Source organism: Pelobates fuscus, chromosome 2 (genome assembly GCF_036172605.1).
Source record: "Pelobates fuscus isolate aPelFus1 chromosome 2, aPelFus1.pri, whole genome shotgun sequence".
NCBI lineage: Eukaryota > Metazoa > Chordata > Amphibia > Anura > Pelobatidae > Pelobates > Pelobates fuscus.
The window spans coordinates 418,879,908-418,902,735 of NC_086318.1; the positions used below are offsets into that span (position 1 = coordinate 418,879,908).

General features: G+C 46.2%; 1 protein-coding gene across 1 annotated transcript in view; it reads left to right on the forward strand.

The window, feature by feature from the left end:
* Positions 1–1,328: 1,328 nt before the first annotated feature.
* Positions 1,329–22,828, forward strand: part of ANKEF1 (ankyrin repeat and EF-hand domain containing 1) — a 53,808-nt gene continuing 32,308 nt past the window's right edge. The window contains exon 1 of the mRNA XM_063441508.1: positions 1,329–1,390. The gene's annotated coding sequence lies outside the window, so the exon portion shown is untranslated. The remainder of the gene's footprint in view (positions 1,391–22,828) is intronic.

Here is a 22,828-nt window from a genome sequence, read left to right on the forward strand (position 1 = left end):
TTCTTTGGCACATAGGGGTACGTTATTGATGAGATTTTATATATATTGTGTGATTATGTATATTGTATTTACACATGTATATTTTAGATGATCTGTGTATTTTGTATTAATTATTAATCCTTGTTAATTACTTAAGTGAATTATTGTTTGACCTTTTTCCTAGCATTATTTGCTACATATACACTTATGTTTGCTTTGTGGTGTTAACTTGAAAAAGACCTCTTAGTAGGTCAAAACGTTGCTGTTCTTCTTTGTTTCAATAAATCTGCCTGCGGCTTTCACACTTTTGAGTGCCTGGGAATCTTTCTTGCTGCCTTAACGTGTTGGATTGCTGGTCCTGTTCTAGAGCACCGGTGGCCGTAAAAAAATATGTACATGTGAGGTGTGATACCGAGATTTATGACAGATAACAGAGTTACAATGTCACTACTGATACAGTTAAAAAAATATATATTTTGAAACATCGATGTGCTACTTGTACTTATAGCCATACAACTTTGCAAAAAAAGCTAAGAACATGTTAACATTGGTTATTTCTAAACTCAGGACAAAATTTAGAAACTATTTAGCATGGGTGTTTTTTGGTGGTTGCAAATGCGTAACAGATTTTGGGGTTCAAAGTAAATAAAAGTGTGTTTTTTTAAAATGTTTTCATCATATTTTAAAACTGTTTTTATAGTAAATTATATGATATGATGAAAATAATGGTATCTTTAGAAAGACCATTTAATGGCGAGAACAACGGTATATAATATGTGTGGTTACAGTAAATGAGTAAGAGGAAAATTACAGCTAAACACAAACACCGCAGAAATGTAAAAACAGCCCTGGTCCCAAACGGTAGGTCAAAATTGAAAAGCGGTCAGGTCACTAAGGGGTTAAATTTGTATCTTGTAAGACCTGTTTTATTGGACGATTGGAATGGCAAGCTTTCGGGAGAACCTCTCTTTCTCAAGTCTAGAGCCTTTCTCTTTCTCTCTCCCTCAATCGGTGATCCTTAAACAAGCTGTTTACGAATTCTATATCATGATACAATTGAAGAATGAATAACTGCGTTAATTTTCCACATGAACAATGGGTCACCAAACTAATCCCATGAATATAATCTGTGTGCCTGTCAATACATGTTCAGAGTCGGCAGAACAAGACACCCGAGCAATGTCACACACATCCAGTGTTTCTAGAATGGAGGGTGTAGCTGCGAGTCAGGATGGCTTGTCATATGTAAATTGAGAATAAGGTGGAGTCACAGCAGTCAGCTGCTACACACACATTCATGCACACGCCCCAGTGTGTTACGTTGTATGGTTCCCATGGAGATAGTATGTTGCATCCTTCTCTAACAATCATCTGTAACAAGCAGGTCTACCAGCTGACTTAGCAACACCAGGTAAAATAATAAATCCATCTATGTAAATACATATTGCTGCTTTCTACACAGTGTCTAGCTTTTTTTTTTTAAATACGAAATACCTATTTAACACTTTGTTATTGCCCAGGCTGTCTGAGGGTGATAAGAGGTGAAGCCCACAATAGCTGGTCTGTCAGATGTTGACAATCACACTTTGTTTTGATATTGGTGGTTCACCGAAATGTTGGTTATTCTTTGGTGCAGCAGGTATTGTGGCTGAGCATTATGGTAAATGGAGTCCACAAAAGTTGGAGTGTCTTTTCATGTAATTTGTTTAACTTATCTTGAAAAGGTGGGCAAGTTTTGGTCTGACGGCAAGTTTAGTTCTGTAGTCCAGCCAACCACGACAGCCCATATTATCATTGTTTTCTAATATTTATTTATTTACTGTTTTTTACCAGGTAGGATACATTGAGATTTCTCTTGTTTTCAAGTATGTCCTGGGTTTTAATTATGTTATGGAAAGCTACTGACTAAAGTGAGAATCATCAGGAATTCAAACTGAATTTCAAATTTAAAGCCCAAATAACTGATCTGGAATAATGCATCAAGTCAACTAAGCTTTCACTTGTCTTGTATTTGAAATTACCTTTGAATCCATGTTGAATTTCCAGCAATGCTCACTCTAGTGATTACCCTCAGTATGCAATTTGTTATAGAGATATATATAGTCTGAGTTAATAGACTATATATTTAGGGACTGTCATTGGAAATCTAGGAGCATTGGCATGAATGCAAAGGCGATAAAAGCAGCAGGTAAAATATTGCACTGCGTGGAAGTGTTATTTTTTTCCCGTCACTTAGAATGTTGTAGTATAATCTGATGCCTTTATAAATCGGTATTACCTAGTAAATGGACACTACTTGCTACGTACACACAGACTTGCTGTGTAGCTCTTAGATACACTTGTGTGGTTTTTCAATAAATTGTGACTTTACAAGTTTAAATTTCAGAGCAAAATAGCTTCAGGTCAGCTCTGTTTTCAGTAAAATTTTAAATTTACTTTGAAATTCTCACAATTCACCTTTTTAAAAATCCAGGCCAGGGTTGTATTCATGTAGAATTCTGTAATATTCATACACATATTTGGTTTTGGTCAAATTGCAATTTGTCAGAATTTAGGCAGAATCATGGGTCTTCTGAATTCTGTAACTCTGAAGCGATATGTGAACGTAAAACTGACAGAGCAACAACATGGCCAATGTGCTTGTTTATTTGAGTTGTGATATGGAGTAACGTTTCTGCAACCAGAAAAAGGAGTAATTCTGTTCCAAAAAATGTGTTCAGAATGGAGAAGAATTGACGGGAAGTGGGGTAGGGTTGGGGGGTGGGAGGGGGGAAATAAGCAACTTAGTTTGCCATGGTGGATGTCTGCTTAAAGGAACATTACAGTCTTTACCTATTTAGGTGACTACCCCCCACCTCCCTTAGATCACATGGGAAAGTGTTTTTAGTCACCTTTTTTCCCATGCCACGCTGGTCTTGCCATAGCTGGCCACACCTCCATGTTTTGATGACCTCAGCCAATTCAATGACTTCCCATAGGAAAGCACTGAGAGGCTATTGTGCATGCGCCAAAAAACACCAGGCTACGCCAATCACCATCTCCTCATAGAGACGCATTGATTCTCTATGGAGAAGTTTCGGCCCCTCCAGGCAGAGCGTGGAGACACTGATCTCCACACTGGACTAGGAAGCAACTCTAGTGGCCGTTTCAGTGACTGCATCTAGACTGGTTACTAGGCAGTGTTTACATTGTTTTGCCTCCAGGGACAGACTAAACACACCAGAAACTCTACATTAAGCTGTAGAGGTTCTGGTGACTATAGTGTCCCTTAAATTAAGTGGACTGTATCTCCTGTCCAATCAAAAGGTGGAAAAAAAACAGCTATATTTCCAAGCAGGATACTTTGACACATTTTGACGTCTGCTATTAAGTGAGACAGGCCAGCATTTATCCTTGCTGTGCCTGTGAGGGAATGACAGATAACCTGTGTCATTGATCCTAGTGTGAGATTGGTTAGGTTTATGTTGCTGCTGTGGCTGCCCTAGCTACTGCCTGTGCCACTTATACCAAGAGTGGTAAATAGATAGCCGGTTTCATTGATCCTAGTGTGAGACTAGTTAGGTCATTGCTGTGCTTAGTCACTGCCAGTGTCCGGTCACCAACTCACATTTCCAGTGTAAAGTTTGAGAGATCTTTTTTTTTTTTTTTTTAAACTGTTTGTAGACAGAAAGTCAAGTTTTTGGAGTGTGTTCAGTAAAAAACAAAAAAAGTTCATCTTGACTAGCTACTGTCAGTGACACTCTCAGTGGGAGCTAAATATAGCCAGTTTAATTGAGCTTGGTGTGAGACTGGTTATGTTACTGCTGTGCCTATCCACTGCCTGTTTTATACTTACACCAAGTTAAGTAACGGATTTAGGTAGAATTATTTGATTGATTTGTGGAGGGGGGGGGAGGGGGGAGATATTATGTGATTTCCAATGCGTTTCAGTGACATTACTTGTGATATGTAAATTGCAATACAGGTCATGATTTAGCTCCTCTGAAAGGGCCATTGCTGACCTGTCTGAACCTACTTTGCCTCCTAATGATGGCCCCCTGAGCTGGGATGAGAAGAAGAGATTGTAGCCTGCTGTTTGGTTGTCCAGCAGCTATTGTCATGTCCAACGACCACTGTCCATGAGTGCAACTGCTTTCTGTTACAGGAACATTCTAAATCCCCAATGCTCACAGATATTCCAAAAACCGATGGAGCAAATCGCTTTCTGAAGTTTAATCTCCCCAAGTTGGGTAAATCTGGTCCTTAGTTTTATACTTGATGTGTTCGCTAGCTGAGATACAATTTCCCACTCAACCCCCTTTCAAACTTGCTTTAAAATTTCGAAAGGTATTCTAAATCAGGCAGTGAAAAAACATTCTAATTAACTTACTCCGGCTGATGCTCCCCTGACAACCAAGATATTGTTTTATTTTATTCTGTTTTATCACTGCAATACCTGTTTCTCACCTCTAGTGGCCTCCCTAGCCACCTTATCATCCTCACCTGCCTGAACTAATTAAGATCCTACAAAAGGCTACACCCAACTTACCACAAGGCCTTTACATTGAGAGAAGTTGTGTTCTGCACCTGGCTCTTTCTGGTACTTGTTTATGGTCTGATACAGACAAGACATCTGTTCCTGGCTCAGACTTGTTCCTGATAAAACCTGCTCAACTCTGATTTCCTTTGATCCATCCAAACATCCTTCTTTAAAGGAACACTATAGTCACCCAGACCACTTCAGCTCAATGAAGTGGTCTGGGTGCCAGGTCCCTCAGGTTTTAACCCTTCAGATGCTAACATAGCAGTTTCAGAGAAACTGCTATGTTTACATTTGGGGTTAATCCAGCCTCTAGTGGCTGTCTTCCGGACAGCCACTAGAGGCGCATCTGCGATGCTGGAGGCACATTTCGCCTCCATCGTGCACAGCGTCCATAGGAAAGCATTGAGAAATGCTTTCCTATGTACAATTTGAAAGCGTGCGCGGCACTATAGTGTCAGGAAAACAAAGCGGTGTGATCCTTTAATTCAAACTGGACTTTGTTTTCTATAATTCCTTATTTGGTTTGGATCTAACCTGCCTGGGTTTTACTAACCATGCTATTGATTGCAACTCTCCTGGAAAACACTGATCCACTTATCTGGTAACTTCAGTACAAATCCTCCAAATTAAAGAGACTGTTCACCTTAAAGGGACACTCCAGGCACCCAGTTAAGAGATTTGTGGCTGTTTCAGAGCACAGATGGGTTTGTGCAGATAAAGGCACATTGAGGAAGATTTCTGCCAGATCCATGCATCGGCTCAAGAGAGCAGCTGCTAAAATATCGAATACAGATATTTGAAGCTGCTGGTGCCTCTGGAGTCCCACGGACATCAAGGTGTAGAGTCCACCAGAGTCTTGCAACTGTGCATAAACCTTCTATTCGGCCACCACTAACCAATGCTCACACGCAGAAACGGCTGCATTGGGCAGAAAAATACATGTCCTGTTCACTGATGAGTGCCATGCAACCCTGGATTGTCCAGATGGATGGAGTAGTGGATGGTTGGTGGACGGACACCCTGTTCCAACAAGGCTGCGACGTCAGCAAGGCGTTGGTGGAGTCATGTTTTAGGCCGGAATCATGGTAAGAGAGCTGGTTGGCCCCTTTAGGGTCCCCGAAGGTGTAAAGATGACCTCTGCAAAGTATGTGGAGTTTCTGACTGATCACTTTCTTCCCTGGTACAGAAGGAAGAACTATGCTTTCTGTAATAAAATCATATTCATGCATGACAATGCACCATCTCATGCTGCAAAGAATACCTCTGCATCAATGGCTGCTATGGGGATAAAAGGAGCGAAAGTCATGGTGTGGCCTCCATCCTCCCCTGACCTCAATCCCTTTGAGAACCTTTGGAGCATCCTCAAGCAAAAGATCTATGAGGGTGGGAGGCAGTTTACATCCAAACAGCAGCTCTGGGAGGCTATTCTGAGATCTTGCAGAAACTGTCCAAAAACGCACAAGTTCAATGGATGCAAGACCTGTGAAGGTGCTATCAAATAAGGGGTCCTAGGTTAAAATGTAACGTGACCTGTTAAAATGTTTAAAAAGTTAAAATGTTATAAGTTTGATTGAAATAGCTTTTGATTTCAGTAAATATGCTGCAAACACAACAAATGACAATTTTCAGTTCTTTACAACTGTAACGGACCGTTTCACTTACAAGAGGATAAAACCCAGTTTAGGCGATAATCCCCTTTCCAGATGCACAGGCAGCTACGGCAAACACCATTCTCCCGACTGGAACCACACGAACACTGGAACAGCTGAACAAGAAAAGCAGACATCGGCTTACACTCTTGGCAGTCAGCATATAATCCCATTCCCCCAAAGACCGAGACGACACATCACTTTGAGGGTTAAGCAAGAACTCTAGACTGGGACACCCAGTCTGGCTTTTATTTCCAACTCACACATACAGGCCACACCCAGGGGGAGGCATAAAAGAACCAATGACATAGATGTTACCTCCCACACATCCCCTCCCCTTAGTGTGACACATAATCCCATTATGCATACAGAGTAAAATATACTTTTACACAACTTTCATAACTTTAAAACCATACATCACATTCACATAAAAATACATATCCACAATCAATCCATTCAGGGGAACAACATATTAAAAAATGGCATGAATCCGACCAGGGGTTTAAAAGTTACTAAAAGTATATTTTGGGCCCTGGCTTGCAGCATGGCACAATCTGGCCCAAACAGAAGTAAAACATCCCCCACAATGCATCCCGGCTTCCTCCCTTCTGCCCTGGAGTTAATTGGAGAAGTAATCCAATTATCTAGGACTAGAGTCAGACTCCATTAACCACATGGTTGCAAAAAGACAGTAAAAGACATAAAATTACATACTGATACATTTAACACATAAAACACACATTTCTACATATCCCCAGTTTAACTGAACACATAAATACCTACATAATATTTAAGACAGTATTACTGTGATATGTTACAAAGTCTTAAAGGGACATTAGTCCCAAAAGTCCCAATATGTCCATCGCTGATTTTAAAGGGCCAGTAGCAGCAATATAAATTATTACATGCCCAAATATAGTGTTTATAGAGCAATATGTCCATGGGCCGTAGTCGCAGGGCAGGAGGCTAGCCGCCAGGCCTCTCCAGTTCACAGTGGCGAAGCTGGTTTCGCCACATTTCTCCCCTTTGCCAATTAGACTAACAGGGTACCTGACTTTCTGCCGGTCAGTGCCCTGGTTAGTCCAGCAACCCACCCACGAAACAGAAATAACAGAGCAGCCCACCCACACTAACCGGTTACTACATCTGGGTGAGGAAGGATTTTGTCCAAGTTCTGGTGTTTCACCACTGCTGGGTGGGAGACGGGTAGGCTGCCTTGGTGGGTTGCTGAGGGGGCAGAGACCAGCGGTACTCTGTCCTGTTGCCAGCACTACCACGGGAGTAGTCTGGTGGGCGCCTGGTTGCTGGAGACTGGCTGTCTCCCCTTTAGGTGCACAGCTCGACTGCCGGAGGGGGAGACCGACTGTCTCCCCTTTGGATCCATCACACTGAGGCTGGGGAACAGGACCGACCGTCCCTATCCCTTGTGCTGTAAGTGCAGAGACTACGGTCCCATCTGCACAGTTGTGGGGCTTAACATCTCCCCTTGGTGGGTTAGGTTGCCGTGGGAGAGAGGGTGTAACAAGTTCCTCTCTCTGGATGGCAAACTGCCGCTGGGGAGAAAGGATGGCACCTTCTGCTCCCTGGGGTACACACTGCCGCTGGGGAGGAAGGATTGCACCTTCTGCTCCCTGAGGTACACACTGCCGCTGGGGAGGGAGGACGCTGCTCTCCTCTCCCTTCACCTCACCCTGCCTTCCTGGCACATCACTTTGTTGCTGGGGGGCAGGAACAACAACCTCTGCCCCCTGTAACTCAGCCTGCCGCTGGGGAGGATGGACGACACCATCAGCTCCCGGAGACACACACTGCCGCTGGGGAGGAAGGACTGCACCTTCTGCTCCCTGGGGCACACACTGCCGCTGGGGAGGGAGGACGCTGCTCTCCTCTCCCTTCCCTTCACACTGCCTTCTTGGCATATCACTTTGCTGCTGGGGGGCAGGAACAACAACCTCTGCCCCCTGTAACTCAGCCTGCCGCTGGGGAGGAAGGACAACACCTTCATCCCCCTGGGACACACACTGCCGCTGGGGAGGAAGGACGGCACCTTCAGCTCCCTGAGATACAATCTGCCGCTGGGGAGGAAGGACGACACCTTTAGCTCCCTGGGACTTACTCTGCCGCTGGGGAGGATGGACGACACCATCAGCTCCCTGGGTTACACACTGCCGCTGGGGATCTGGGCCGACTGCCCAGCATCCCTGTAGGGCCGGTAGAGAGACCTCGGTCCCATCTCCACCTGCCTGTTGTGGTTCCTCACAGGACCAATCTATGAGGACCCCTACTTCGGGTTCTTCCTGCCGCCTCGGGGGGGGGCGGCTAACCTCCTCGGATGCAGCCTCTACTCTGCTGCTGTACCACTCTTCCTGCTCATCATACTCTTCGTCCATCTTTGAGTTTTGCTCAGCCATGACCTGGTTCCAGATCCCCTGGAATGTGTCCATGGATATATAACCCCCATACTGGGCCACTTGCTGCCTCACCTTGGCCATAAAATCATCTTCAGCGTCAGAGCCTTCCATACTTGTCTGCTCCAAGTCGCTGGATACCTCTGCTGCCAGGGGCGCTGCACGAATGCTAACGTTGCCCTCAATTTGTAACTCCAAGGAATTGGTGTTCTGTAGCTGTCCTTCTGGCTGTGGGAACAATCCCGCAGCTTGTTGGTTCCTCTGCGTCGTTCGCAGCATGAGGTACGCCTGTACATCGTTGTAGACCCGGTCTGCCATCCGCTCCGCTCGGGCTGGTGAGAATAGAGCCATCCTGCTCCTATATTCCCTGGCAAACTCGGATTCCTCCTCCTCCCTCGGAGGTGCTGCAGCAGCTGCGACTCTGTCTCCTTCCATTTTCCTGATTTCCTTTGTAGATAGGGTCGCTGTACGGATACTAGCGTTGCCCTCAATTTGTAATCCAGAAATGGTGTTGTCTGTAGCTGTCCCTCTGGTTGTAGGAACGATCCCGCCGCTTGCCACCAATTGTAACGGACCGTTTCACTTACAAGAGGATAAAACCCAGTTTAGGCGATAATCCCCTTTCCAGATGCACAGGCAGCTACGGCAAACACCATTCTCCCGACTGGAACCACACGAACACTGGAACAGCTGAACAAGAAAAGCAGACATCGGCTTACACTCTTGGCAGTCAGCATATAATCCCATTCCCCCAAAGACCGAGACGACACATCGCTTTGAGGGTTAAGCAAGAACTCTAGACTGGGACACCCAGTCTGGCTTTTATTTCCAACTCACACATACAGGCCACACCCAGGGGGAGGCATAAAAGAACCAATGACATAGATGTTACCTCCCACACATCCCCTCCCCTTAGTGTGACACATAATCCCATTATGCATACAGAGTAAAATATACTTTTACACAACTTTCATAACTTTAAAACCATACATCACATTCACATAAAAATACATATCCACAATCAATCCATTCAGGGGAACAACATATTAAAAAATGGCATGAATCCGACCAGGGGTTTAAAAGTTACTAAAAGTATATTTTGGGCCCTGGCTTGCAGCATGGCACAATCTGGCCCAAACAGAAGTAAAACATCCCCCACAATGCATCCCGGCTTCCTCCCTTCTGCCCTGGAGTTAATTGGAGAAGTAATCCAATTATCTAGGACTAGAGTCAGACTCCATTAACCACATGGTTGCAAAAAGACAGTAAAAGACATAAAATTACATACTGATACATTTAACACATAAAACACACATTTCTACATATCCCCAGTTTAACTGAACACATAAATACCTACATAATATTTAAGACAGTATTACTGTGATATGTTACAAAGTCTTAAAGGGACATTAGTCCCAAAAGTCCCAATATGTCCATCGCTGATTTTAAAGGGCCAGTAGCAGCAATATAAATTATTACATGCCCAAATATAGTGTTTATAGAGCAATATGTCCATGGGCCGTAGTCGCAGGGCAGGAGGCTAGCCGCCAGGCCTCTCCAGTTCACAGTGGCGAAGCTGGTTTCGCCACAACAACCTATAAAGTGTTTTGAAACTCACTGTGCGTAATAATTTGGAACAGTGCATTGTACGTTTTTTATGTTTAAAAAAAATACTGTTATCATTAGGAGGTTTGTTCAATAAAATTTAAATTGTACTCTTAGTTGATAACATGAGAATTATGCTGACTGTTATTTACATCAATTATTTAGGTAAATGAGAAAAATATAATTGCATAATAATTTGGAATAGGGTGTATGTGAGATTACACAGGGCTGTATTGTGCTATATGAGGATACACAGGGCTGTATTGCGCTATATGAGGTCACACAGGGCTGTATTGTGCTATATGAGGTCACACAGGGCTGTATTGTGCTATATGAGGTCACACAGGGCTGTATTGCACTATATGAGGATACACAGGGCTGTATTGCACTATATGAGGATACACAGGGCTGTATTGTGCTATATGAGGTCACACAGGGCTGTATTGTGCTATATGAGGTCACACAGGGCTGTATTGCACTATATGAGGATACACAGGGCTGTATTGCACTATATGAGGATACACAGGGCTGTATTGTGCTATATGAGGTCACACAGGGCTGTATTGTACTATATGAGGTCACACAGGGCTGTATTGTACTATATGAGGATACACAGGTCTGTATTGTGCTATATGAGGATACACAGGGTTGTATTGTGCTATATGAGGTTATCTGAGTGCTGTATTGTGCTATATGAGGTTATATGAGTGCTGTATTGTGCTATATGAGGTTATATGAGTGCTGTATTGTGCTATATGAGGATACACAGGGCTGTATTGTGCTATATGAGGATACCCAGGGCTGTATTGCACTATATGAGGTCACACAGCGCTATATTGTACTATATGAGGATACACAGGGCTGTATTGTACTATATGAGGATACACAGGGCTGTATTGTACTATATGAGGATACACAGGGCTGTATTGTGCTATATGAGGTCACACAGGGCTGTATTGCGCTATATGAGGATACACAGGGTTATATTGCACTATATGAGGATACACAGGGCTGTATTGTACTATATGAGCATACACAGGGCTGTATTGTACTATATGAGGATACACAGGGCTGTATTGTGCTATATGAGGATACCCAGGGCTGTATTGTGCCATATGAGGTCACACAGGGCTGTATTGCACTATATGAGGATACCCAGGGCTGTATTGTGCTATATGAGGTCACACATGGCTGCATTGTGCTATATGAGGATACACAGGGCTGTATGGTGCTATATAAGGATACACAGGTTTGTATTGCACTATATGGGGATACACAGGGCTGTATTGTGCTATATGAGGATACCCAGGGTTGTATTGCACTATATGAGGATACACAGGGCTGTATTGCACTATATGAGGATACACAGGGCTGTATTGTACTATATGAGGATACCCAGGGCTGTATTGTACTATATGAGGATACCCAGGGCTGTATTGTGCTATATGAGGTCACACAGGGCTGTTTTGTGCTATATGAGGATACACAGGGTTGTATTGTACTATATGAGGATACACGGGGCTGTATTGTGCCATATGAGGATACACAGGGCTGTATTGTGCCATATGAGGATACACAGGGCTGTATTGTGCTATATGAGGATACACAGGGCTGTATTGTGCTATATGAGAATACCCAGGGCTGTATTGTGCCATATGAGGTCACACAGGGCTGTATTGCACTATATGAGGATACCCAGGGCTGTATTGTGCTATATGAGGTCACACATGGCTGTATTGTGCTATATGAGGATACACAGGGCTGTATGGTGCTATATAAGGATACACAGGGTTGTATTGCACTATATGAGGATACACAGGGCTGTATTGTACTATATGAGGATACCCAGGGCTGTATTGTACTATATGAGGATACCCAGGGCTGTATTGTGCTATATGAGGTCACACAGGGCTGTTTTGTGCTATATGAGGATACACATGGTTGTATTGTACTATATGAGGATACACAGGGCTGTATTGTACTATATGAGGATACACAGGGCTGTATTGCACTATATGAGGATACACAGGGCTGTATTGTGCTATATGAGGTCACACAGGGCTATATTGTACTATATGAGGATACCCAGGGCTGTATTGCACTATATGAGGATACACAGGGCTGTATTGTACTATATGAGGATACACAGGACTGTATTGTGCTATATGAGGTCACACAGGGCTATATTGTACTATATGAGGATACCCAGGGCTGTATTGCACTATATGAGGATACACAGGGCTGTATTGTACTATATGAGGATACACAGGGCTGTATTGCGCTATATGAGGATACACAGGGCTGTATTGCGCTATATGAGGATACACAGGGCTGTATTGCGCTATATGAGGATACACAGGGCTGTATTGCACTATATGAGGATACACAGGGCTGTATTGTGCTATATGAGGATACCCAGGGCTGTATTGTGCTATATGAGGTCACACATGGCTGTATTGTGCTATATGAGGATACACAGGGCTGTATGGTGCTATATAAGGATACACAGGTTTGTATTGCACTATATGGGGATACACAGGGCTGTATTGTGCTATATGAGGATACACAGGGTTGTATTGCACTATATGAGGATACACAAGGCTGTATTGTACTATATGAGGATACCCAGGGCTGTATTGTACTATATGAGGATACCCAGGGCTGTATTGTGCTATATGAGGTCACACAGGGCTGTTTTGTGCTATATGAGGATACACAGGGTTGTATTGTACTATATGAGGATACACAGGGCTGTATTGTGCCATATGAGGATACCCAGGGCTGTATTGTGCTATATGAGGATACCCAGGGCTGTATTGTGCTATATGAGGATACCCAGGGCTGCATTGTGCCATATGAGGTCACACAGGGCTGTATTGCACTATATGAGGATACCCAGGGCTGTATTGTACTATATGAGGTCACACAGGGCTGTATTGTGCTATATGAGGATACACATGGCTGTATTGTGCTATATGAGGATACCCAGGGCTGTATTGCACTATATGAGGATACCCAGGGCTGTATTGTGCTATATGAGGATACACAGGGCTGTATTGTACTATATGAGGATAGACAGGGCTGTATTGTGCTATATGAGGTCACACAGGGCTGTATTGCGCTATATGAGGATACACAGGGCTATATTGCACTATATGAGGATACCCAGGGCTATATTGTGCTATATGAGGTCACACAGGGCTGTATTGTACTATATGAGGATACCCAGGGCTGTATTGCACTATATGAGGATACCCAGGGCTGTATTGCACTATATGAGGATACACAGGGCTGTATTGTACTATATGAGGATACACAGGGCTGTATTGTGCTATATGAGGATACCCAGGGCTGTATTGCACTATATGAGGATACACAGGGCTGTATTGTACTATATGAGGATACACAGGGCTGTATTGTGCTATATGAGGTCACACAGGGTTGCATTGCACTATATGAGGATACACAGGGCTATATTGCACTATATGAGGATACCCAGTGCTGTATTGTGCTATATGAGGTCACACAGGGCTGTATTGCACTATATGAGGATACACAGGGCTGTATTGTACTATATGAAGATACCCAGGGCTGTATTGTGCTATATGAGGTCACACAGGGCTGTATTGTGCTATATGAGGATACACAGGGCTGTATTGTGCTATATGAGGTCACACAAGGCTGTTTTGCACTATATGAGGATACACAGGGCTGTATTGTACTATATGAGGATACCCAGGGCTGTATTGTACTATATGAAGATACCCAGGGCTGTATTGTGCTATATGAGGTCACACAGGGCTGTATTGTGCTATATGAGGTCACACAGGGCTGTTTTGCACTATATGAGGATACACCGGGCTGTATTGCACTATATGAGGTCACACAGGGCTATATTGTGCTATATGAGGATACACAGGGTTGTATTGTGCTATATGAGTGTAGCGGAGTAGAGGTACGATCCAAGGTAGCTCCGCTGGTAGACAGGAACAGCAATCCAATACAGGTATCAAACGGGTAGCGTGGTTACAATCCCTTCCCTCCAAGAACTAGACGACACATAGCTTGGAGGTCAACTGTCAGCTTTATTCACACAATTTCTTTTATGGCTTTTTCCCATGCAAGGGAGGTAACTCAAAACAACCAATCACCTCACAATCACCTCCCCTCCCTCTCCTCCCCTTAGATTAGCAGGTAAATTAATTAGAGGGAACCGAGTTTTCCCCAGTTTCTGAATGACCCCTAAATACGGGGGGTACGAGGATAAATGAGGGGTCCCCTGGTAGGTCTGCTCTGGGTGAGTAACATATTCAAATTTCACCCAGATCAGACCAGGGGTTCGGGAGTTACAGGTATTTAAAGATTTGACCGACTGCAGGGACACAGTAGCCGAAAACGGCTCCATAGATTCTGGCCCCGTAGTCGGTCTACTTCACTGCCTAGAAAGTGCCGAATAGCTCAGCCATCCGACCCCAATCTTTGGTTCGGATGAATCCCCTAAACTGGAGAATACAAACTACCGAACGGCGGGCCGTTCGGCAGTTTGGATCATACGATTTGGGGATCCTGGAGGTCTGAGCGGTGTCTGGGTAGTCGAGCGTCCGATTTTAGTTCCAGACGCTCGACGACCAAACACCGCTGTTCGGCAGTTAAGATGGCCGCCGCCACGTGGAGATTAGGCGAACGGCGGCCACCCACGGACCCAATAACGGTAGGTGCACATTTATTCTTCCTTAACATGCTGGTACCATATATAAGATGCATGGACATATAGGTTTAGGGACAAATAACAATGTAAATATGAGTTTCTGGTGGCTGCTTCTGCCACAATGCTCCCCCAGAACCAAGCCAGCATACACAGTCTGATCCCAACGGATCGGCTTGGGGATGTCTGGAGGAGTACCCACAGATCACTTGTCTAGTTCCGTTTGTCGGGATAACCCGTCAGCATTTCCATTGAGCTTCCCCGGGCGATATTGAATATTGAAATCAAAGGGCTGAAGCGCTAAGCTCCAGCGCAGCAGTCTGGCATTGTCTCCTGACACCCGGTTCAGCCAGACCAACGGGTTGTGATCTGTGAGCAGGGAAAAGGTTTGTCCATACAAATAGGGCTGTAGTTTCTTGAGGGCCCACACCACGGCAAGGCATTCCTTTTCGATGGCGGCGTAGCTTACTTCTCTGGGTAAAAGCTTTCGGCTGAGGTAAGCTACGGGGTGTTCACCGCCATCGGCTCCGATCTGGCTCAGTACTGCTCCCAATCCGAACATTGAAGCGTCTGTATGGACGAGAAAGCGTTTAGTCGGATCGGGAGCAGCCAACACAGGGGCATTAACAAGGGCATTTTTTAGGAGTTGGAAGGCCTGTTCACACTCTGGGGCCCATACTACTAATTTGGGAAGGTTCTTGCGGGTCAAGTCGGTAAGGGGCTTGGCTAGGGCGCTGTAGTTAGGTACAAACTTTCGGTAATATCCTGCCGTCCCTAAAAAGGCTAGTACCTGGGTTTTATTGCGGGGGGTTGGCCATTTAGCTACGGCCTCTATTTTGGCTGGTTCGGGTTTTTGGTGGCCGCTGCCTACTCGGTGTCCGAGGTATTGGACCTCGGCCATCCCTATATGGCATTTACTGGGCTTGAGGGTCAGTCCGGCTTCCCGGATGCGGTCTAGTACTGCTCCGATATGGTCTAGATGATCGGCCCAGGAATAACTGAAGATGGCTATGTCGTCTAGATAGGCGCAAGCGTACTCCTGAAACCCGTCCAATAGTCGGTCCACCATCCTCTGGAAGGTGGCCGGGGCGTTCTTCATCCCAAATGGCATGACCCGGAATTGGTACAGGCCAAATGGGGTGACGAAGGCCGACTTGGGAATGGCGTCCTCGGCTAGAGGAATTTGCCAATACCCTTTACACAGATCAATGGTGGTTAAGTATTTCCCCCTAGCCATTTTGTCTAATAGCTCGTCTATCCGGGGCATGGGATAGGCATCGGATATGGTTTTATCATTGAGCCTCCGGTAATCTACACAGAAGCGGGTAGTTCCATCCCGCTTCGGCACGAGTACTACGGGGGATGCCCAGGGGCTATCGGAATGCTCAATTACCCCTAACTGCAACATTTCCTTCAATTCCTTGTACATGTTCCCCCTCACTGCTTCGGGAATGCGGTAGGGCGGTTGACGGAGTGGGATCGGGTCTAGGGTTTCTACCCGATGGGTAGCTAACGGGGTATACCCCGGGAGGTTGGAAAAAGTGGCTCCTTTTTCCCTAATTAAACTTTGGGCCTGAGCTTTTTCTTGGGGATTCAAGCGGTCTCCTAGCTGTACGGCTGCGAGGTCCTCTTGTAGCGTTCCTCGGGCCAGCATGTCAGGGAGGGGTAGGTTATCTGTGTCCTCTGCAGCCGAGGCGCAGATGGCGGATACTTCCTCTGTGCGCTCGTGGTAGGGCTTCAGCATGTTCACATGGAACATGCGTCTGTCCCCGGTCCCGGCGCAGGGGCCGATTATATAGGTGGTATCGCAGACCTGCTCTACCACCTTGAATGGGCCCCGCCAGGAAGCCTGCAGCTTGTCAGTAGGGACGGGGCGCAGGACTAGTACTTTCTGGCCGACCTGAAAGCTGCGGTCCCTGGCTCCCTTATCATACCATTGGCGCTGGCGCGTCTGGGCCGCCTGGAGGTTGTTGCGCACAGCCCGGGTCAATTCCTCCAGGCGGTTCCGAAACTCCAACACATAGGGTACGATAGGGGTGCCGTCAATGGTCGTTCCCCCCTCCCAGTGTTCCCTTATTAGGTCTAGGGGTCCCCTTACCCTCCTTCCGAACAACAGTTCGAAGGGAGAGAACCCAGTGGACTCTTGGGGCACCTCTCGGTAGGCGAACAGGAGATGGGGTAAGAACCGCTCCCAGTTCTTCTGAGTGGCTACGAACGTGCGGATCATTTGTTTTAAGGTCCCGTTAAACCGTTCGCAGAGGCCATTGGACTGGGGGTGGTATGGGGAATTAAGGATAGCTCGGACTCCGCATACTTTCCACAGCTGTTGCGTGACCTCAGCCGTGAATTGGGTACCCTGATCTGAAATGATCTCCCGGGGGATCCCCATACGGGTAAATATACGCATGAGGGCGTCTACTATGGTCTCTGCGTGTACATTCGTCAGGGCTACTGCTTCGGGGTATCTAGTGGCATAGTCTACCACGGTCAATATGTATTTCTTACCGGACGGGCTTTTTTGTCTCAGTGGTCCGATAATGTCTACCGCTACCCGGCTAAAGGGTTCTTCAATAATGGGCAGGGTGTGTAGTTTGGCCTTGTATCGGTCCCCCCGCTTTCCTACTCTCTGACAGGTATCACAGGTATTACAGTACTGCTTAATATCCTGTGATATCCCTGGCCAGAAGAAGTTCTGTAACAGCCGATGTTTGGTTCGGCTGATCCCTAGGTGTCCGGACATGGGAATGTCGTGGGCGATTCGCATTAACTCTCGTCGATACTTTCGAGGCACAATTAACTGTTTAATGGGTACAGGAATGGATCCGGCTACTACCTTTTCGGCATACCGGTATAGTAACCCCTTATCCCAAGCATATCTCTCCCCCTCTCTGCCAGTCTGGTCTTTATCTATCCTGTCCTTGTAAACCTGTAGGGACGGGTCCAGGGCGACCTCGCTACCAAATTCTAATGGGGCAGCCCAGGGTAATACAGTGTGATCAGGGGGGTTTGTGCTTACCTGAGCCTCAGAGTCAAGGTGGGGTGCCGTGGTGCGAGCCTGTTGGCGGGTGACGACCGGGTAAGCTTCCTGTGGAGGAGGCCGGGTAACAAAAGCGGAAGTTAGCTCCCCCAAATCGTTCCCCAAAATCACATCGGCAGGTAGATCCTGCATCATCCCCACTTCAATTTGTCCTGCCCCCGCTCCCCAGTCCAAATGTAGTTTAGCAGTGGGTACCTTGTAGATAGCTCCCCCTGCCACTCGAACTGCAATGCAATCCCCAGTGAGATGGTTCGGAGCCACTAAATGGTTCCGTACCAGAGTGATGGTGGCCCCGGAATCTCTTAACCCCTCCAGCCGCTTGCCCTCCACATGGACCACTTGTCGATGGCCCTGGCGGTTGTCTGAGGCCGCCTGGACCGGGTTTACCTCATGGAGGGTGCCCAAGGGTTCTTCTATTTGGGTAGAGGTGGAAGGTTGAGCCCAGGGCCTGCCCTGATAGCAGTGTACCGCGGCTCGGGGGGTGGTTGGTGGTCGTTGAGGGTTCCAGGCTGGTCTGGCCCGGTTTTGGGGACAGTCTCGTTGCATGTGACCCAGCTGGTTACATGCATGGCACCGGACCGATGCCCGGTTGTTGTACCGGGGGGTTTGGGACTGGTAGGTCCCCCCTGGTCGGGGCGGATTTACTGGGGTAAGCTGGGGAACAGCTGGCGTAGATTGCACTCTACTGGAGAAATGCTGTTCCCGCCGGGAGTCCAGATGCTCATCGGCTAGTTGAGCGGCCTCATGCAGAGTACGGGGCTTACGTTCTCTTACCCAGATCTGTAACTGTGGAGACAAACGTCGGTAAAACTGCTCCAGCATCATCAATTGCTTGATCTCTTGGGCCGTGACGGCTTTGGCTGCCTCAAGCCACCCGTCAGCGGCCCGTTGTAGGCGGTGCGCAAATTCTGTATGTGAGTCTTTTTCTGATTTGGGTAATTGCCGGAACTGTGTTCGGTATGCTTCAGGTGTAAGGGCATACCGTGCGAGCAAGGTTTGTTTTACCTTTTGATAGTCCCTGATATCCTCTGCCGGCATAGCTCGGTAGGCATCTGCTGCGCGGCCGGATAGGTTACCCGCTAGCACTCGTACTTGTTCTTCAGTGCTAATGGCATGTAGCTGGCACAAAAGTTCAAAGTTCTGTAAATAGCCATCAATGTCCCCCTCGGTATCATTAAATGCTTTGAATACCTGGTACGGTATTTTAGCTTTCGCTGGCGGGGTGGGGGCCGCTGTTGCGCTCCCCTGCGCTGATCGCTGCATAAAGAGAGCCTGTACATCGTTGTACACCTGGTCTGCTTTCTGTGCTGCCATGGCTGGTGAGAATAGAGCCATCCTGGCCCGATATTCTCTGGTAAACTCAGTTTCTTCCCCCTCCCTTGGAGGTGCTGCAGCAGCTGCGACTCTGTCTCCTTCCATGAGTTCTGCGATTAGGATAGCCTTTGTTTTGTTGCTTGCTATCCTCCCTCTCGCTTCCAGTAACTCTTTTAGCGTGTCCCGTTTCAAGAGGGTATAATCTGTTTCCATTCAGTCCTTTTTAATTCCTGCTGAATGCCTCTTGCTGTGTAGTACGATCCCGTCGCTTGCCACCAATTGTAGCGGAGTAGAGGTACGATCCAAGGTAGCTCCGCTGGTAGACAGGAACAGCAATCCAATACAGGTATCAAACGGGTAGCGTGGTTACAATCCCTTCCCTCCAAGAACTAGACGACACATAGCTTGGAGGTCAACTGTCAGCTTTATTCACACAATTTCTTTTATGGCTTTTTCCCATGCAAGGGAGGTAACTCAAAACAACCAATCACCTCACAATCACCTCCCCTCCCTCTCCTCCCCTTAGATTAGCAGGTAAATTAATTAGAGGGAACCGAGTTTTCCCCAGTTTCTGAATGACCCCTAAATACGGGGGGTACGAGGATAAATGAGGGGTCCCCTGGTAGGTCTGCTCTGGGTGAGTAACATATTCAAATTTCACCCAGATCAGACCAGGGGTTCGGGAGTTACAGGTATTTAAAGATTTGACCGACTGCAGGGACACAGTAGCCGAAAACGGCTCCATAGATTCTGGCCCCGTAGTCGGTCTACTTCACTGCCTAGAAAGTGCCGAATAGCTCAGCCATCCGACCCCAATCTTTGGTTCGGATGAATCCCCTAAACTGGAGAATACAAACTACCGAACGGCGGGCCGTTCGGCAGTTTGGATCATACGATTTGGGGATCCTGGAGGTCTGAGCGGTGTCTGGGTAGTCGAGCGTCCGATTTTAGTTCCAGACGCTCGACGACCAAACACCGCTGTTCGGCAGTTAAGATGGCCGCCGCCACGTGGAGATTAGGCGAACGGCGGCCACCCACGGACCCAATAACGGTAGGTGCACATTTATTCTTCCTTAACATGCTGGTACCATATATAAGATGCATGGACATATAGGTTTAGGGACAAATAACAATGTAAATATGAGTTTCTGGTGGCTGCTTCTGCCACAATGAGGATACACAGGGTTGTATTGTGCTATAAGAGGATACCCAGGGCTGTATTGTACTATATGAGGATACACAGGGCTGTATTGCACTATATGAGGATACCCAGGGCTGTATTGTGCTATATGAGGATACCCAGGGCTGTATTGTGCCATATGAGGTCACACAGGGCTGTATTGCACTATATGAGGATACCCAGGGCTGTATTGTGCTATATGAGGTCACACATGGCTGTATTGTGCTATATGAGGATACACAGGGCTGTATGGTGCTATATAAGGATACACAGGTTTGTATTGCACTATATGGGGATACACAGGGCTGTATTGTGCTATATGAGGATACACAGGGTTGTATTGCACTATATGAGGATACACAGGGCTGTATTGTACTATATGAGGATACCCAGGGCTGTATTGTACTATATGAGGATACCCAGGGCTTTATTGTGCTATATGAGGTCACACAGGGCTGTTTTGTGCTATATGAGGATACACAGGCTTGTATTGCACTATATGAGGATGCACAGGGCTGTATTGTACTATATGAGGATACCCAGGGCTGTATTGTACTATATGAGGATACCCAGGGCTGTATTGTACTATATGAGGATACCCAGGGCTGTATTGTGCTATATGAGGTCACACAGGGCTGTTTTGTGCTATATGAGGTCACACAGGGTTGTATTGTACTATATGAGGATACACAGGGCTGTATTGTGCCATATGAGGATACACAGGGCTGTATTGTGCTATATGAGGATACCCAGGGCTGTATTGTGCTATATGAGGATACCCAGGGCTGTATTGTGCTATATGAGGTCACACAGGGCTGTATTGTGCTATATGAGGATACACAGGGCTGTATTGTGCTATATGAGGATACCCAGGGCTGTATTGTGCCATATGAGGTCACACAGGGCTGTATTGCACTATATGAGGATACCCAGGGCTGTATTGCACTATATGAGGATACACAGGGCTGTATTGCACTATATGAGGATACACAGGGCTGTATTGTACTATATGAGGATACACAGGGCTGTATTGTGCTATATGAGGTCACACAGGGCTATATTGTACTATATGAGAATACCCAGGGCTGTATTGCACTATATGAGGATACACAGGGCTGTATTGTACTATATGAGGATACACAGGGCTGTATTGCGCTATATGAGGATACACAGGGCTGTATTGCACTATATGAGGATACACAGGGCTGTATTGTGCTATATGAGGATACCCAGGGCTGTATTGTGCTATATGAGGTCACACATGGCTGTATTGTGCTATATGAGGATACACAGGGCTGTATGGTGCTATATAAGGATACACAGGTTTGTATTGCACTATATGGGGATACACAGGGCTGTATTGTGCTATATGAGGATACACAGGGTTGTATTGCACTATATGAGGATACACAAGGCTGTATTGTACTATATGAGGATACCCAGGGCTGTATTGTACTATATGAGGATACCCAGGGCTGTATTGTGCTATATGAGGTCACACAGGGCTGTTTTGTGCTATATGAGGATACACAGGGTTGTATTGTACTATATGAGGATACACAGGGCTGTATTGTGCCATATGAGGATACCCAGGGCTGTATTGTGCTATATGAGGATACCCAGGGCTGTATTGTGCTATATGAGGATACCCAGGGCTGCATTGTGCCATATGAGGTCACACAGGGCTGTATTGCACTATATGAGGATACCCAGGGCTGTATTGTGCTATATGAGGTCACACAGGGCTGTATTGTGCTATATGAGGATACACATGGCTGTATTGTGCTATATGAGGATACCCAGGGCTGTATTGCACTATATGAGGATACCCAGGGCTGTATTGTGCTATATGAGGATACACAGGGCTGTATTGTACTATATGAGGATAGACAGGGCTGTATTGTGCTATATGAGGTCACACAGGGCTGTATTGCGCTATATGAGGATACCCAGGGCTATATTGTGCTATATGAGGTCACACAGGGCTGTATTGTACTATATGAGGATACCCAGGGCTGTATTGCACTATATGAGGATACCCAGGGCTGTATTGCACTATATGAGGATACACAGGGCTGTATTGTACTATATGAGGATACACAGGGCTGTATTGTGCTATATGAGGATACCCAGGGCTGTATTGCACTATATGAGGATACACAGGGCTGTATTGTACTATATGAGGATACACAGGGCTGTATTGTGCTATATGAGGTCACACAGGGTTGCATTGCACTATATGAGGATACACAGGGCTATATTGCACTATATGAGGATACCCAGTGCTGTATTGTGCTATATGAGGTCACACAGGGCTGTATTGCACTATATGAGGATACACAGGGCTGTATTGTACTATATGAAGATACCCAGGGCTGTATTGTGCTATATGAGGTCACACAGGGCTGTATTGTGCTATATGAGGATAC